General features: G+C 41.0%; 1 protein-coding gene across 1 annotated transcript in view; it reads left to right on the forward strand.

The window, feature by feature from the left end:
• syn2b (synapsin IIb) overlaps window positions 1-18,628 on the forward strand; it is a 70,369-nt gene that overhangs the window by 8,319 nt on the left and 43,422 nt on the right. The gene's annotated exons all lie outside the window — the stretch shown is intronic.

Consider the following 18,628-nt stretch of genomic DNA (forward strand, 5'->3'; position numbering starts at 1 on the left):
GACTTATAGATGGTTGATGTGAATCGTAGCTGTGCTGAGTGTTATTAATATTTAGTGAACCCTTAACAAACACATTTTTGTGGCACTCCACAAATTTGGTCTAAAAATAGTTGGATTAAAGTCAGCCTGAAGGAATGTGAGATCCTGTTGATTTGAAAAAGATGATTTAAAAGCGGGATCATTGGTGCTATGCTGACTGACACTTTAATTATTCATAAGTGCGAATAGAGAGGCCTAACACATGTCATTTATTTCTATCCTACATGAATCGTAAGTTGAAACTTTATTATTAGATATATTTTCCCCCCCTCTCACTGAAGCTGCTCCCAAAATAGGATAAGCTCCATTAATTTGAACAGACAGGACGGCATCTCTCTGGGGTTTAGATTCACACATCCTGCCACAAGAGCACGGTCACCTGTGTCTAATTGTGGATGTATATGGGTTGCTGTAGGACGCCCCATGTCTGTGTGTGCGTATGTAAATGTTGGTGAATTTATTAGAGCGCTATGAGTAAGTGTGTTCATCCCTTGACAGCACAAGTAGGTGAGCAGGATATTATCCCTTCTCTATCACCTCGTACATCAACGCTGTTCATCCAAGAGCATGTAGCTGTGAATAAAACATCTCTCTCTATACATGTGAAATGGGAGCCCTTGGAGTTGAAATATTGTCGGTATCCCACTCGCTGCTCTCTGCCCCCTGCAAATCACATTTTCAGGCTATAAAGGTTTCCTGTGTGGATGTTGATGATGGATTTTACAGCCATTCATCGCTGCCATTATCTAGTTGTAGTTTTTATCTTGTCAGCCTTGTATTGATGCCTGAGTGATTTGGCGGCGGCCACATGAGACACTTTTGACCTTTTCAATTTAATGGACATTGTGGAGTGTTGTCATGTGGCTATTATTGTTTTAGTATCACAAATAAGCAAGTTTCACTACCGTTTCTAAACCAAAACCGTGTGATATGGTTGAAGAAGGGATAGCAAAACAAGTGAGTAAGTAGGCCTTGAGTTGAGATTGTTGACGTTTCCAAGGTTGGGAGTGAATTGACAAAGTTTTTAAGCAAACATATGAGACCTAGATATTAAACTAAAAGAAAATCTCAATTTGCATATGAAGACCATAGGAAATGGTCAAAAGCTGCAGTTAGAAAAAGAGACAAACAAAGTCTTTGGCTGTATTGTTATCCTTTTCCGTATTGATTTTTGGAGTCAATTTTACTCGTCCTTTAGCGTCCTTTTAGTTTGAAAAAATAGATTTGAAGAAGTCATTTCCAATTCTTGGTGAGTCAGTTTTTGGCACAGGAATATTTATAATCTTGCTCTAATGCAAAAAAATAAGAGTACAAACACATTTGGGGGGAGGGGGTTGCCATTGCCATCACACATAGGTTTTTGATTCTGAGATTTAAGTGTCTGTAAATGTAAAATGCAAATGCAGCTAAATGCTCATTCTCTAGACATTTTGGCACAAAATCCTGTTTCTCTGAGGGGCTTGTCTGCACTATTCTAATGCCATAACACAATCTATAGCTGTAGTGCTGGCATCTGTGTGAGATAATAAACTGGTGCCATGTACCATCAGTGTCTGAGTTAGGAGCTCGCAAAAGGGACAGAATGCTTTTTGCTGTTTAGTGCAGTGGATTTAATTTTTTTGTGTAATCAGCACAAGATTATCTCTATAAGGTCACTCTATGCATGTGTGTATATTGAGATTCCACTACACTGCATCGACTGAATGTGACTCGCGTTATTGATAATCCTGCTGTTTGTGTTTTGGTGGCTTGAGATTGGATGACTGCCTGCCACCCATGATGTGGCGACGTCTGAATGTGAGACTCAGGAGCCTGCATTCAGAAAGAGGCGTTTGAATGCAACACTTACATTATACACTATATGGATATAGTATGGTTTACAGACTGATCATTGGAATTGTAAACCAGCAATATGAATGGAAATAGATTAAGAGAGGCTTTTGTCCGCTGCTGCCTTTGCAAACAAACCGTCTCCTTTCAAATCACTGAAGCTTGTTTTTGCTGTAACCTCTCGTTGTCTTTTTACAGTAGCTTTATGTAATTCATGACAACCAATAACAAGATGCACTGTGGTTTCATAAGGGAGGGATGTGATTACTCGACATTTGCTCTGTATAGCAGTGGCTACTGAGCGAGTTTGTGATGATTGCTAAATCATGTTACATGCCACATCCTTGCCCTGGCCCACTCTAGAAAAATCCCTAAACCCCGTAGTTCAAATGAAAGTTAGTTGCAGGCCAAGGGCAACTTCTATGTCTACATCGAGCTATATGATTAAACATTTACGACATCTAATGCAATGAATTTGCAACCTGACTCATTATTTTTCAGAAGTCTTTCCATTTTGTTGTAAACAATCTTTCATCCAGAAAGCTTGACATAATATTAATATTAATGATTATTCTTTGGACGAGGACACTCTGTCTGTGAGCGTCCGCGTCCAAAGAATAATCATATAATAATCCTTAAAGCATCTGGGCCGGAGAGGTATTCTGCTCAATGTTATTGATTTCCCATTTGGCAAAGAGTGGGAACTGAGTTTCTCAGTAATATGAATTTGGGAAACACACACTGGAAATTCCCGATCTGTCATTCACAAGGCTGCATTCTGAACAATCAGACATGAGGTATATACCTGCACAGATACAGCCGATGTCAGTTTGACGTTGGCTGTATCTATGCAAACAAAAATAAATAATATCACAAACCTTTTTGTTCTGAGATTCATCTCCTTCATTTCATTATATGAAATCAAAAAGGTCTTATGCCAAAAAAAGCACACATTTGATAGCTGGGGTCTGAGACATCAGTTAATTTAAACTACTTAGATCAGACTTTATCAAATTAGATTGACATTTTCTGTCACTAAGTGTACTTGAGAATTTTCTGATAGTTTTGAGCCAGTGGCAGAAGATGGGCAGTGATTTTACTGTCCAGACTTCAATAACAGTAATAATAGTAAAACAAAGAAATAAAACTTTTTCCCCCGTGGATATGCAGTCCACAGAGTAGCTACAACATAAAAACCTGTAACCTGTTTTAATATTGTAGCTGATCAGTGTTCATTTACACATGTAGAGCGGAAGTTTACTCCAGAGTGTGGGTCCATACAGCATAAAAACCAGAGCCCCTCCAGCCATATAATTGGACCTGGGAATAGCAAGAAGTAACTGATTGGATTATCTAAGAACAGGGTCAGGCTCAAAGGAAATTGAGAGATCTACAGTAGATATTGTGCGGCCGGCTTAAGTCATGCTTCAAAATAATTCAATTTCAAAAATCTATTCTAAAATGTATGAGGAAAGCCAACGCTGTTGGGTCAAGGCAGAGAAGAGCCTTGAGCGAGACAGTGATTTATTTCTAAGTGTTAGGTTTTTCAGAAAATGGCTGGAGTCCGTGCAGAACAAGGTCTGGGGACGGAGGAAGTTTTAAAGATTCTATCATTAAGCTTGTAACAAGGGGATTAATGAATTGACATAATGAATGAGACCAGGTCAGAGTTACAGAAAGGGAAAGCGGTGGAGCGGGCAGTTGTCCAAACATTTGAATGTAACATACGCAGTTGGCTGAGCGTGACGGGTATTTTCAGGCAGGTAGGTCGTCCTAGGCACAGGCACAACAGAGCTAGAGGAGAGGAGAGGTAACAGAGCTGCGCAGTACAGAACGACTGAGCAGTTGGCAGGAGTGTTTCCACCACTGTGGGTGTGTGATGATCTGGCAGAGTCTCGGTGAACGAGTCGGTCCTTTTGTTCTACAACAGGCTGAGGTGTTGATTCAGTAATGTGGCCTACTTTCCTCTGGACAGTGGGGAAACAGCAGGGGAAAACAAGCAGGGCCATATTCCTACCACTCTAAACTTTATTGCATGATTTAGAAAATCTCACAATCCAACACTGTACAACAATTTTGTTTCTATGCCCAGAGCAGCGAATTATGATGAGCAGATTGATGGCAAGACAAAATGTGAAGGGCACGCAATTAGTACTGGTCATGTCCACCAGTCAATAACAATTAGCTGAGATGAAGTATCCTAACGAATATTCCCCTCGGTTTTTTTTTTTGTCGAGACGTCCAGAGTGGATGATATTAACGAGAAGCAATAAGACTCTGACTTTCTCTCTCTCTGTCCGTCTTCTCTTATTCGTTTGTGCCTTCGCCGGAATTAACCTTCCTCTAATCCCTTATTTAAAGGTCCCTTTCTAGATCAATCGTAACTTTGTGTCTTGAGATAGATTGAGTTAGCACTAAACGAATGTTTGGCATGAATTGCAGATTTGAGGGGAAGCCAGACATGCAGATGCAAATGGGCTGTAACTCCGAATAACGTTGGCACCCGCTTTTGAACGCTGGCTGGCAGTTGCGTAAGCAACCGCAGGTATCACGAGTCGCTCTGCGTCCGCCGGCTCCCTCTGTCTCTCTAAGCTCTCGAATATCAACTGTGCAGCTATGGTGGCTCACTCTGACTGTGCCGCAAGAAGAGACCACAAACGATGGGAGTCCAGCAGTAAAGCCCAGACGAAGGAGGGAGTGTTTTTTTCAGGCACCTCAGGGTGTTTTGCGTAGCCTCATGTATTCTTTATGCAACAGGCTGGAGCCCATTGAGACTCGTTTGGGAAGAGACGGTGTCTGGGGCCTTTCAAGGTGACGATGAGAAAAAAGAGAACATCTGGGAATCTCCCTTTTATTACTGGATGTCAGTGTGATGCTTCCCTGTTTCTCTCACTCTCCCTCTATGTGTGTGTGTGTGTGTGTGTGTGTGCGCGCACATGTGTGTGCTCTCCACCTCCTTTCCTCTTTCGCTGCATCCTCTCTGCCTTTTATCATGACAGTCACTCTCTGTGGGTTTCCGGAGAAAGTGCTCCGGGCTCGTGATTTCGTGAAGTAATGAGAAGAGACGTGGTGATTCAGCAGTTTCAGCCCAAAGGCCACATCTGCTCTCTTTCCCTTGCGCTCTCTATATCTGTCCGCATCTTCCTTTTGCTTGCACTTCTTTTCTTTCACTCTCTGTTTTTTTGTGTGGTTTTCACCAGAGTGCCGGCAAGTGTATTGACCACCTCTGTTGCCCATCAGAGGTGGTTTTAATTTTAGACTGTTGACTTTTCAGGGTGACTCACAGTGGAGGGTTTCATCGGTGCGACTGCAGCCCTGTGACGGGGAGGGGTTGATGTGAAATGTCAGCTGCGTTGCCCTGCAGTTACAGCTTGAGCTTTAACTGGTTGGTATTTAGAATGAGCTTAGAAATTCACAAGAATCAACATTTGAAATTGCTTCACTGAAGTGATGGCGGTGTAAACATTATTTTACTCTGTTATTCTCACTGCATCAGTGATTACAATATACAGACCCCGCTTTTTTTCCCCCCACAAGCTTGACCGGGAAACATCTACAGCCATGATCGCAGCACATAGCTAATGCAAACACCGGCGTGGTACAATGTTTCAGCATGATGATGCTGACGTTAAGCAGGTCGAATGTGCTCACCATCATTACTTGGCATGTTCGCATGCTTTAGCATTTGCTAATTAAATGGGTTGAACAGCAATAAACACTGTTGTTTTTTTTTTACTCCGTAGCAGTTCTGTTATGATGGCAATGACTTGAATTGAATTTGATTCTAAAATGTATTTTCTCCATCGCCAGTGGAGACAGGAGTCCACAGTGAGAGCAGGTGGGGAGGAGGAGCGTTGTGTATCTCCATCAACATTACACACACACAGAGTGCACACGCATCTGCGAGCAACTTGCATTCTGTTTCTATTCTCTGTCTAACTGTATATGATATAGGAAAAACAAATACAGCATTTTCTTGCAATATATTGTTACTTTCTTGTGCTGACCAAGTTTACAGTAGAACAGTGGTTTGAAAATAAAGTTCTTCATTGTTAAAGGTTAAAACAACACGTCTACATTCACATGCACTACAGATAGGTCAGATCATTTTCAAGGCTCCTTTTGAATTCTGCTCAACACAGGTTTGACTTCATCAGTGATTTGGAATTATCGGTGGTGGCATTATGATTCTCGGCTGCAGACTGAGAGCTGACCTTAGGACAGCCGATGGCAATGTCATGTTTACTTTATAGTGCGCTGCAGGTTGTGAACTACTAACGTCAGAGCTGCATTTTGAGCCCCAGGGGTGATATGGAAACAGCTCCAAGATAACATTTCTAAGCTTGAAACTTCCAAAAATGTGATAAGATAGTTTTACAATTTTAATGCAGTCTGGTGTGATTAAACATAATTTTGGAGTCAAATGAAAAATCCTCAAAAGTTCATTCCTTTGACAATTTTTTTTAGAAAATAGATTCAAATAGACATGGTTCATTGAAGGTGCTTGAATTTATATATTTTGTGCAAGAATGAAAAATGGAATTCACACATTCGCCTGTCTTTTAAATCGTTGTCGGTGAGCTTCTATAAAGCCTGCTAGTTCTCATTGTTCAAAAATCTTGAGATGTAACAGTAATAAACCTTGGAGCGTGTCTCAGACAATGTCATGTGTATTTGAAAAGGGGGACCCTATTGTGGGTTTGCTTCGAACTGTACATGATACAAAACATAAGTGAACACATAAGGAAATTTTGCAAAAAACACAATATAGCACATGAAACCTGTGAGTGTCCACTGAAGAGATAAAGAAACGGTTCTTAAGTCGTAAAAAATAAAATCTGCGTGAGACAATCAGGAAACTGAAACCTTCCTAAAATTAGTACAAAGACACATGTTTTTTACATTGTTTTTCAAATGTTTGGTTTGACTGGCACTCTTTTAATTATTACTTCTTGTTGCACCCTCTTCTTGTGCAATATTGTAATAGCACCTGCGCAGAGAAGCAGTGCCCCCAGCTGTTTATCTCAACAAACCAACTCCAGTACCTACATAAACAAAAGGTTCCCAAGGGACCATGGGAATTGAACGTCGATTTGTTGCACTGACTAATAAGCAGCATTAAGAAGCACTTTGATCCCTAAGGTCTGTTGAGACTAAAGATCAACCTCAGATTAACATTTTAGCTAATGTCAATGTGACAGGAATATATCCCCTTTGTGTATTGGTATGGATGTACATACAGTATGTTTTAAGTTTTTAGTTTTGACTTTCCGGTTTTTCTACATGCCCTCTACTCTGGCAGATTTTTCAAAGGCAATTAGACAAAAACAGCACTTGCTGCTTGTGCTATCTCCATAAATTTACACCTCAACGGAGCTAACAGCTTGAGGGGGTTTGTTCTAAAAGAATTTCATTTATCTGAGAAGCCACAGCCTGATTGAATGGTGCCAAAACAATGCTGATCCCAAGGAACAAAGGAATGAGTGGAAACATTAAAAAGAGCTTTGGCATTCATCTGAAGGATTTCATTAAATTTGACCTACAACCTTCAGTGCAATTGTACCAATATTTGATTTTGACCGTGCTTAATTAAAAAAGGACTTCGTAGTGTATCCTTGTATTTAATTACCTCAGAAAAGGAGGTTATGTTTCCCTCCTGACTGTGGGTTGATTGGTTTGTTGTCAATGCCCCATCAGAAATGACCGATTTCATGGTCATTTTAATTTAATCTCTGTCCATTTTGACCTTTAGTCTGATTGTAGCATGTGCATATTGCACAGAACAGACCTCTCCATCCATCTTCTCTCAAATAGCCTCTTCAGGAGGATGAGAGGGCCCTATCAGCAATCAGCCCTGCCTGAGGCAGTATGTAGATGTATCCATCAGGGTTAGTGCTCAGAATATACAAGAGGTTTGCACTTCAACTGCACTTACCTTTTTGGAAACTCCGCATTTCTGTCTCAGAAAAACCTTCTGTTTCAAACTAGAGATGATAAAACAGTCTGACTCATAGACCGACTGACCAACAGAATGGCCATAACTATCCACTGTTTACAAATAAAAACACGTAAAAACTGCAACTAGATGATGCCATTTGTACAATAATACTCTTTTTAATCATTAATTGCCATCAGTGTTGCTGAATGTATTTGTGTGCATGCTACTCTGACTCCTCTGCAGTGTTTCAGAGATAAGCCTGTTACTATGCATGAGGCATACAGATACCTAAGAGGGCCTTAAACCAGAGAACGATCAGCAACACAACCTTGGGTGAAACAGGCCACTGTTGCCATGACAACAGGTAATCTTCTTCGATAATCTTGAAAATTTATGGTTGAGCCTCCTCATCTCACCCGCTTTCTCGCTCTGGTTCCTGCTGTGTCTTTTCCACATTTCACCTCGTTCTTTTTCTAGCCATTTCATGGACATGAATACAAAAGTTCAAGTGTGACCTTCATTGGAAGTCGTTCATACGAGGTGTTGTCCAACTGCATCTGAGGGTACAAATGTAATTGGCTGCATATTTGGAAAGAACCAAATATGTTGATATTGCACATGCACATAAAATGTACTCTGACAACATGTTATAAAGCAATTACAAAACAAATGTAGTAAAAGGAGAATTTACCGATAATCATCCATTGGGTAAATAAAACGTGCCTGTCAGTATTTGCTCACACACAGTTAAGCTGCTGTAGCAATGAGCCATTAGATGTTGCTACTAGCAACACAACATCCAACTGAAACCAACTGCTGGTGGCAGAATACATCCATCTCCATGTCTAATGAGTTACCTCCATCTGCTCAGGAAGACTGTGTAAAACATGGAGTTGTTATGTCAACACAAATATTTGACTATTGAGTCGCATTACAGCCGAGCAAAGCCAGTAACCAGTGGGCCGCTTGCATGGCTGTAAAGGAACTGGCACCGCGTTCTAGTCCATTTTAAAGGAAAAGCCATTAAATTGAAGTTGACAAATGTAGGAAGTTTTCATTCTAATTCTAACGAATGAAAAAATACACTTCTTAGAAAAATTAATTTTTGATATCACCATGAAACAAGCTTGTGTTGAGGCCGCAGCCTTCCCTCGCTTACGGCACTCCATTTGATGTGGACAAGCACGCACACACACACACACACACAAACACACCACCACATACACAGGACACACACTGGGTCATACTCACTCTATATGCAATGCTGCACCATTTCAATATTTACATGTGGTAATTACTTATGTCTACCTAATTGGATTTATACGAGTTGCTATAAAACTGCCTCCAGTCTTATAGGCATGGCTGCACTGTCTGATTAATCACACATTTCCTATTAACTTCCTAGTTACTTTCTTACTTACTTATTTTTTCAGGGCAAGTAGGGGAGGCAGCGCTAATGACACAGGCCAGGTATGCATATTAAAACTCTGAATATTAACAAAAAGTAAATCATTCCTTAGTATCGGACATTTGTGGTCCAAGTGAGGGGGCGGACACGCTGTTGGCCTCATTAATTGCCCCGTTGATATGCCCAAATTGAGCACAGGCCATGACGGACTGCATCACGTACAGCAGCTACTCAATATAAGTTTTTTATTACACACACAAATATTTAAAGAACATTTTTTAAAATGGGACCTGACCACAGTAGTTTTGCACCGCTTTTATGACTTATTCAGGATCTGAGCTCTAAACCCAACACAAAGACACACATGGTCTGTCTCTGCTGTCCTAGTTGCAATTGGAACATAACAAAATTGGAACTCTTTGCATCTCAGAGGCTGACAAACAGTATAGTTGTGTACAATAGTGTACATCTGGCAAAGGGTTGTATTGACCAATTTCAGTGACATGGTGATTTCTTTCCATTTACTCCACTGTAAACTCCACTCCACAGTTTTGTGAATGTGTTAATTTAAGGACTAGACATTCTACTGAATTAGCTTTTTTTGTGTTCTTGTCCTAAACCTCTCTTAATCTTTTTTTTTTATTTTCCTGTGAGACGTCTCGTACATTGTTCCAGGTCATATTCACTAAACACTCCTAACTGGACAAATTGGTTGTAAATCATTACTTTCAGCGTGATGAATGTCACTTGTTATTGACATTTGATTAGATCATTAGCATAATCAATGTCGCTGAACTTGTCCCGGAGGACCACCTGTTCTGCCTCGTTCTCCAAAATGTGTTACCAAGGAGTAAAAGGAAGAAGTTGACTTCGCTGAGCTTATATGAATGATAACAAGCTTAGCAGTGTCAGAAGTTATACTAAAGAACCAAAATTAATTTTAAAATATTAATAATAACAGTTGTTACTGACTTGCCATCAGACCATGGCTGCGCTGTAACAGTCAAAGATATAAACAAACATTTTTAGAATGATAAATTCTTTAAAAAAAATAAAATTGAAACCTGGCAAACCATGGTATCAGAATATGAATTATCCATTTCGATTTTTGTCACATCTTAAACTCCAAATTAATTCAGATAAATGCATTATCATTTCAGGTCAATCCATGAATTTTATTAATTAAGAGGAAATTAGTACAATCATTTTGACCTTTTTTGTCCTAAATCATGTGTAGATGCCACTGAAGAACACATTTGTTTAGAGAAATGCTTCTGGCATGATATTGCTTGTATATCTAGCAGCATCTACTCTAATTGTACTGAAGGTATATGTGATTTGATCAGCTCAGCAGCAGCGCGATGCAGTAAGCTGAGTGAGCAAGAGTTTTACCCTCGAGTCTTCCAGAGAAGTGCACAGACCTTTGGAAAAGAAGCAGCTACCGAATGGCATAAAAGTCTGCTGTTTTATTAAACACAGGGCTTCCCAAATGAATTCTGTGGAATCCCTCTGGCAGAATTTGGATGGAGAGTCACGTCTTCCCGCTTTATCCGTTTTGTCAGAGAGCTGCGAGCGGAGCAGCGTCAGCCCGCCATTGTTTGTCCTCCATTAAGCAGGGGGTCGATGTGAAGCGCTGTTAGTTTTGGAGTCAGTGGGAAATCGGGGGTATCTGACAGAGGGAGGAAGGGAGTATGGACAGAAAAGGAAAAACAAGCTTGTAGAGCACAGAAAGCCGGTGGAGGAGAGGAGATGGAGGGAAAATGAGCTCAGCAAAAGGAAGGATTGTTAATCACTGTATTACATCCATAACCATCAGCAACTCATGGTGTATAACAAGAAGCTGTACCAAGCAGGGCTCTTGTTTTCCTCTCTCTCTCTCCTTGCTTTGTCTCGCTGCCTCAGTTCAGTCCATATAATGAGAGGCTCAAATACATCCAGGCATCAGATACAGTCAGTCCAAAGCCAGTCTGAGCTGCTTTGCTCACTACAGCCTCATGGTGTTGTCCACGCATTAGTTGCCAAGTGGGACCAAATGGTGGGATACAGTACAAAACCATTCACTATCCCTGTAGTTTTTTTTTGTTTATTTCACTAATTCTCAAGAGATGAATTGTCTCTTTTACAAGAGAGATCGTGCAAAAAAATGGCAGCAAAGGCTATAGACATACACATACAGTATTCACGTAAGATATATATTCTTATCCCAAGCCCAGTGTGCATAGAGTTAATAGGCTGCCTGGGGACAATTAGTCTTGAATTGAAATACCAACACAAGATGGTACAACGTCATGTATCATGATATCATAAGTGCACACAGTAAGTGTGTGTGGTGTGTGTGCACGTTTGTTTTTATTGGAGAGCGGAGAGGAAATGATTCTCCCACTTGGCCTTTGCAGCTTGCAGCGTCTCCATATTGACAGTTTGACACTTACACCTACTACCGGGCTGCACGTCACGGGCGGGCTATGCACGGGTGTGGTGTGTGTATTTATATATGTGTGGCAGCCAGAGAGAAAAAAAGGCAGCAAATAACAGAAGGTTACTCTTTTTGTGTGTTGGCGATTGAGATCTAAAGAATGTGGACATTTTGGTAGAATGAGCACATTTTAGCCAGTTCTCACTTCTTCAACTGGCCTGTCGGGAATTAGCGGCCCAGTCACGGCAGCATTTATAAGAAACCAAGGGCATTAGCTCGTTGGTGAAGCAAACTGCATGGTGCTTTTTGTGGAGAGTTCAGAGTTGCATATATCTTATTTTACATTTCCCCGCGCAATTGAAGAGACCAGCAAGTTCAGTGTCAACCAGGAGATGAGGGGTCGAGTTATCCAGTTGTCAGGGACACACCAATTAATTTAAATGTGTCACTTTCTGGTATCATTAGGCTCTGATATTAAATGTTAAACTCCAGGATGCGACTTGTGCGTGCAGTCTTCTTCACGGGTCTGAGACAGTGCACTGTCTGCAACAATTCACGTTAACATTCTTGCTCTCGTCTGTGCGGGAGTTGTCACTGCTCTCCGACATTGTAGTGGGGCATGTGGCTTTAGCGAAATAATTAAGGAAAAGCTGAATGTGACAGTTCACAGTGTTGGCGTATGTCACTGTATGTTCCTTTGACTTGCTTCTATGCTCTGGCGTTTAGTTGTATGTTTGTTATCTGATTATTGTGTTTCGGAAAAGAGGCAGTAGACTAAGGGATTGTTTCAGATCTCACAAGGAGCCTCATGCAGTTAGAGGAGCTGCAAACTTTTGGTTAAGGTTAGGTTGTTGTGCTAGTAGTAGCTGGATTCAGTTGAATATTATGTTGCTGGCCCGATTAATTCAAATTACAATTTAACTGACATTGGTGCATATGCAGCATTTTGTCAGATCTAGTTTTTTAATCCAGGCGCCATTAAAGAACTTAATACCCTACCAATGCAATGCATATGACAACAAAGCAATGCTGTCATATGCAATGTTAATATGTGCAATATAACTAAGTAGATATACTCATCTGCTTTAATACCTATCTATACTATTTAATGCTTGGTCTTCAATCTATTAAGAGTATATCAACGTGTATTTCTACTTTACAGTATATTTTAATAAGTGACTTATTAGTATTCTTCACTGTTGCGGCTTCATGTCAAAGGGGGACGACACTAAACCTCAAATTGTTACAGATGGTCTGGTCAGAACCTTGCACGGTAGCATGCTGCCATTGCCAGTGTGTGTGTGTGTGTGTGTGTGTGTGTGTGTGTGTGTGTGTGTGTGATTACAACATTCACCATTGCCCCTTACACCATATGGTCAACTGAGCCATTTAAGATCTAACACAGTATATTGATTATTAAAATAGAATTTAAAGTCACAGCTATATTCAAATGGTCCCTCTATGTGCATCTGAACTATGGAGCGATCACTGTAAAAGTCATACTCTTGAGAGGGAACTGTCTGCTTAATCTAGAGAAACTAGCTTACTTATAATGAAGCCTTTCCATTTGGCAACAGTTCAGAGAAGAGCAGGCTCCAGACACTGCAGAGCTCACGGTGGATGGTTCCCGGATGGGACAGCTTCTGTGTGTGTGTAGGGTCTGCAGTTTCACCTGCTGTAGTTGTGACACATTGTGTCGTCTCCGTTGATGGCGCGTAGCTTGCCGCAGAAAAACGATGACAAGACCGATGCAAGAACCAAGGTCAGCGCTATGTCACAATCTGAACCACTTCATCTTTCACCAAAACACTTTAACTGATTAATATCACCGTGCAGCTCAAACACTGCAGACGTGTATCGTTGTATGCTGCTTGCGTCAATGAGGTCTTTGTTATGTGTACTCTAAAAGTACTCTAAAGTACAGTGTTTCCCCTAGGTTTTTTTTTAATCAAAATGAATTTGACTTTTCAGGGGGTCTGGGGCAATTCAATGGTAGGGGAAACACTGCAGTATGAACCTTAAGATGATGAATAGCAATTTATGTTAATAAATAGGACATTTAAAAAAGGGAATTCTGACACCCCCCCTTTTATTAAATAATTAGACCTCCTAAAGAATTAGCTATATCGTCATAAACAGTGTATTTCTAACACAATATCAAATTAAATATCCTGCAGAAGACGAGTTTATCTATATCACCCACTGCTAATTTCAAGGATAAAAGAGGATAAAAGAAAATGTCCCTGTTACTGACAGATACAGATCGTAAAGTGGTGCAGTTATGATATTTTAAGCACACACCTATGGTGCACAATGAAGCCGCATTCAAAACATCCACTCTGAGCAGAAGCTTCAGTGCTTGCAGAGGTCAAGCTCATGTAACAGCCTATGAAAAGCTGTACCTTTAATTTCCAGCGACAGTCTGTGGACGCAGGACAAGCTGTCTCAGTTTAATGAGCTGGCTATGTAACGTTTCTTTGTCAATTCATAAAGAAACTGATGAATGACAGGATGTTAACGTCGTCTCTTGCATATTTCCTTACTTGGAGAGAAAAGTGGCCGGGAGTCGTAATGATCTGTTTCATCAGCACCGCAGCTCTGATCCTGACACTGAGAATCTTCACGGTGTCGTGATTGGTCGAGCCATATCTCGCTGTGAAAACAACATGAAATATTCAATGACACAAACAGCTTCTTGTTTTCCTTCTTTAACAAGATAAGCCTTCATTTGTCCCCAGAGGAAAGTCAGACATCACAGCAGCGCAAGAGATGAGCTGAAAAAAAGAATTACAATAAAATAAATAGATATATTCTAGCTAAACAAATAAAATATAAAGGATTAAAACATCTTTCCATTAGCAGTATCTACTGTACAATAAAAACACCGAAATCTATATTAGCGCATTGTGCAAATATTTGTTATTTGATACGTCAACTACTATGTAGTGTAAGTGTATTACTATTGGTATGATCTGATGTGGTCTACTGTTCAATGTTGTATACGCTTCTTTTGTGTTTTTGAATACGTTGTCTTTTCGAGCAGCTACTGACGGTCGTAGTTCAGTGTGTCCGTGCGTCACACAGTTCTTCATCCTGTCTGCAACAACAGAGGACTTACATATCAGCGGTTAAGTAATTAAATTACTGTGCATTAGACTGGGAGCGGACGTCGCTACACCTAAAACTATCCTCCAAAGGAATAATTACTGCTACACCGAGGAGATTAGGAGAGAAGAAGTGAAGAGACGAAGGATGTTTTTTTTCAAACCTGGAAACTAATTGAGGCCGATGCTCTCTCTGTAGATAAGTGTGTGTGCGTGTGTGTGTGTGTGCGTGCGTGTGTGTGCGTGCTGTAAGTGTGGGCTTGTGTGGGTGGGTTTGCTGAAGGCAAACTTCCTCGTATATGTCTTCCATTCACAACCTTGCGTTTTCACACACCTCAGGAGAAATAGCAAGCACTTTTTCTAAAATGGCAGAGAGAATTATGGCAGGAACACATCAACGCTTAGCTAAACATGTGTTTCTGTGCAGTGTGTGCGCGCGTTTGCACCTGCAGAGTAAGTTTCCTTTGTGTCGTGACCAGAAACTATCTAATGATTTTTCTTTTCCTCCGCCTTAGAGGGATATTCCTTCGGATTCAGTGAGTATTTTTGGCATGTGCATCCAGCATCGCATTCAGCATGCCAAGATTAACATTAATATTATTGAATGGAAAGAAAAAAGAAAAACACCTTTCTCACTCAACTACAGAATTAAAAAAAACTAAGTATCTCAGGTTTATGAGAGTTAAATCATTGGAGATTAACTAGACATTTATAAGAGCTACAAAACTGCACAGATCGCAGAGGTCAGGGAAAATTTATCTTGTTTGATCCCCTGGGACAGTTTCCATAATTTTGTTTATTAGTGTTAATTCGGCAGAGGTTAATGGAGCCTCCTCTGCATCATAAGCAAGTTATTAGGTATTCCCTCTCAAGAGGCCAAAATTATCAAACAGACTGAAGAGGTGAATAGAAGTTACTTTGGCATTTACCATTAGGCAAACGTAGAAATATTTGTCTAACAAAAATGTCTCACCCCAAAAGTAAAATCAGAAGCGTTTTATTAAAATCTAACAATAAAATTATTCGTTAATCATGAGTCAAGAATGAACATTTAATCTCATGTTTTTAAACCAACGTGGACGACAAAAATCTCACCATCCAACCAATGGAGCATCTTGTCAGAAATTGTCACGGTAGTGGTGATGGCCAGTCGGATCAGTTGCCAGAATGTTGAACGGAATATTTAGCATCAATGCTTGGTCTTGTGTTCATTAAGTATTCATAATAATTACATTTTAGCCTTTAGAGGAGAGAGGAAAAGAGATAAAACTGAAGAGCGTGGATGATAATTGTGTGCAGAGGCCAGGATTTGACAGAGAGAAGGGTGTGATGGGGCTTCGCCTCCCGTCTTGTTATGTACAAGGCGTTAGTAAAAGAGGGGGAGTAGAGGATGATTCAAAGTGAATGGAGGACAAAACACCTGCAAGGACGTGCCCTTATTTGTCACAGTGTGAGAGAAGATTGCAATATAGAGAAATTTTAAAATAGAAATTATCGGAGACCCTGAGAAAGAGATGCTGAGAAAAAGCAACAACAACAAAAAAGTCAGAGGACATAAAGGATGAGTACATGAGGGGACAGTGTGTGAGTGTGTGTGTGTGTGTGTGCGCGCGCATGTGTGAGAGCAGAGGGTTAAAGAGAGAAAGATGGGTTTGTGCTCAACGGTAACCGGAAAGATCTGCGACACGTGTCTCCGTCGTCCGACTGAGCACCACGGCGCATGACTGCCCCCAGGGCCGCTGCACTCAGTTGCGTCATGGGTCCAGAATCTCACCACACGTGCACACACACACACACACACACACACACACACACACACACACACAGTGTGAGGTTGACTGAGTGGGTGAAGAGAGAGGCAGAGAGTGAGAGGTTATAGGACAGGAAATGGAGATTGAGGTGAGCAGAGATGTCAAGTGAAGGAGTAAGATGAGGCGGGGGAGGGGGAGGGGGGGGGGGGGAGACGACACCTTAAGATTCAGATGCGGACAAATGAGGGCAGGAAAGTTCTTCCGAGGTTTTTTGGGGAGTTCAAATCAAATATTTCCGCTGCACAGCACGTATGCCACAGCAGTGTCTTACTATTCCCCTGACTCATTTGTTATTTGTCCTCCTGAATGTCCCGATAAAGCAAAGCTCAAATCTAATACCACGTGACTGGAGAGGCGGAGTGCCTGTTCGGTAATGAGAATACGGCAGCTCTCTAATGTGAGGCCACAGCATCTCAAGTGGGACTGCTGCTGCTGCTGCCCCTGGCTTGTTGGGCTGTAAAGGCTCAACTTTTATTACACCGTATGTGCTTGATGCCTCTTGTTCACTGATTGTGAACTCCACGGGCTGAAGCGGAGCATAGGGCTTTAGAGAATACTAGATTAGACAAACTAACCGGCGTGGCACTGTGGTCAACATATATTGTAGTTTGGTGCTTCGCTCCTTTTATTTTTATGGCTATTACCCTCATGTATTATTGATTGTGTAAGTATATATAGTATGTATATATACACACACACACACTACTATAGTAGTTATTACGTCGATTGCATTTATTGTTTCTCTCCAAACAAATTTAGCTGAAATTTAGCTGTGGCCAAGATTTGATATGGTCCCAGAGTTTTAGAAAGACATACAGCCTCATTTAACTAAATGTTATCAGGGTGTTGCTGTACAACAAGAGTCATTAAAAGTGTGTAAATTGCTAAAGTCGGCCTCGTGTCCGCTTTCAATGTCACGTCTTTGAGCCGACCAGACTACGGCGCCCTTCAGTGACTCACATCATTGTGACAGTTCAGCTGCTTTGGAGCCCTCCGATAAGAGATGAGTCATGTTTTTAACACATCGCCCCAACACTTATTTTAAATGCACGGGCTGCTGTACTCTATATTTGAAAGTAGGGTTAAGGGGGGGTTAGCTTGTAATCGCACACTAGGCCTCGTCTGGTCTGATGCTGGAGGTCAAAGTTGATCGTCTGACTGCTCGTCGTCCTCAGGGACCCCTCAGATCCATCAGGTCCGCAAGAAGAAGTAACTCAATAGAATATTTAATATTTATTCTGTCTTATCCAATTTTTTTTTGTTTTTTTGGAAGCACTGAAAGGTGAATCAAAGTAGCAGGATGGGAAGTCTTCTGTCTGTTGTTGCCTCCTCTGTGCCAGCACACGCAGCACACCTTGATACATGTGCACTCTATGTGATCCCAAGTGTCAATCCCAATTCCCCTAACTCTCTTTAATCGCACACAACTAAATTCTATAGGCACATTTTCAGAGGTTGAAGGGAGGAACACAAGCAATGTCTCATTGACATTCTGTATGTTCAGTGTGATACTCTGCCTTTTCCTTTTAAACCTTTTCTCTCTATACCTCTGACACTCACACACACAATCAGTCAGCGAAAAAAAAAGAATAATGCTGGGCGCCTCACAAGATGCAATTAATGAGTTTCACTGAAGCAAAAAGAACCAGAGGTCCTTGGTGTTGCCACTATGTGACAAGCCATTATGCAGAATACAAAAGAGGGACAGCACATTAAAGGACTTTGTGTCTTTGCGCATGTGCCGTGCGTGCATGCAGAGCTGAGCCGCTCTATTGAGTATTCGGTGTCGGGCTCTTGGCTCAAATGATGACACACAGCAGACTGCTGTCTATTAGCCGTCCATTTGTGATTGCTCAATGTGATTAGGACAACCATGGATTGTTTCTGATGTTTCCATATGGCAAGAGTATCTGCGATCCGAGACAACTGAAAATCACTTTTTTGTGACAGAATGAAAACTCAGCTACTTTTTTTTAAGGCAAGGCGCCATGGCAAGTTTATTTGTATAGAACATTTCAACAAGAAGGCAATTCAAAGTGCTTTACATAAAACATTAAAAGCATTGGGGAGAAACACACATAA

Source organism: Scophthalmus maximus, chromosome 6 (genome assembly GCF_022379125.1).
Source record: "Scophthalmus maximus strain ysfricsl-2021 chromosome 6, ASM2237912v1, whole genome shotgun sequence".
Taxonomy (NCBI): domain Eukaryota; kingdom Metazoa; phylum Chordata; class Actinopteri; order Pleuronectiformes; family Scophthalmidae; genus Scophthalmus; species Scophthalmus maximus.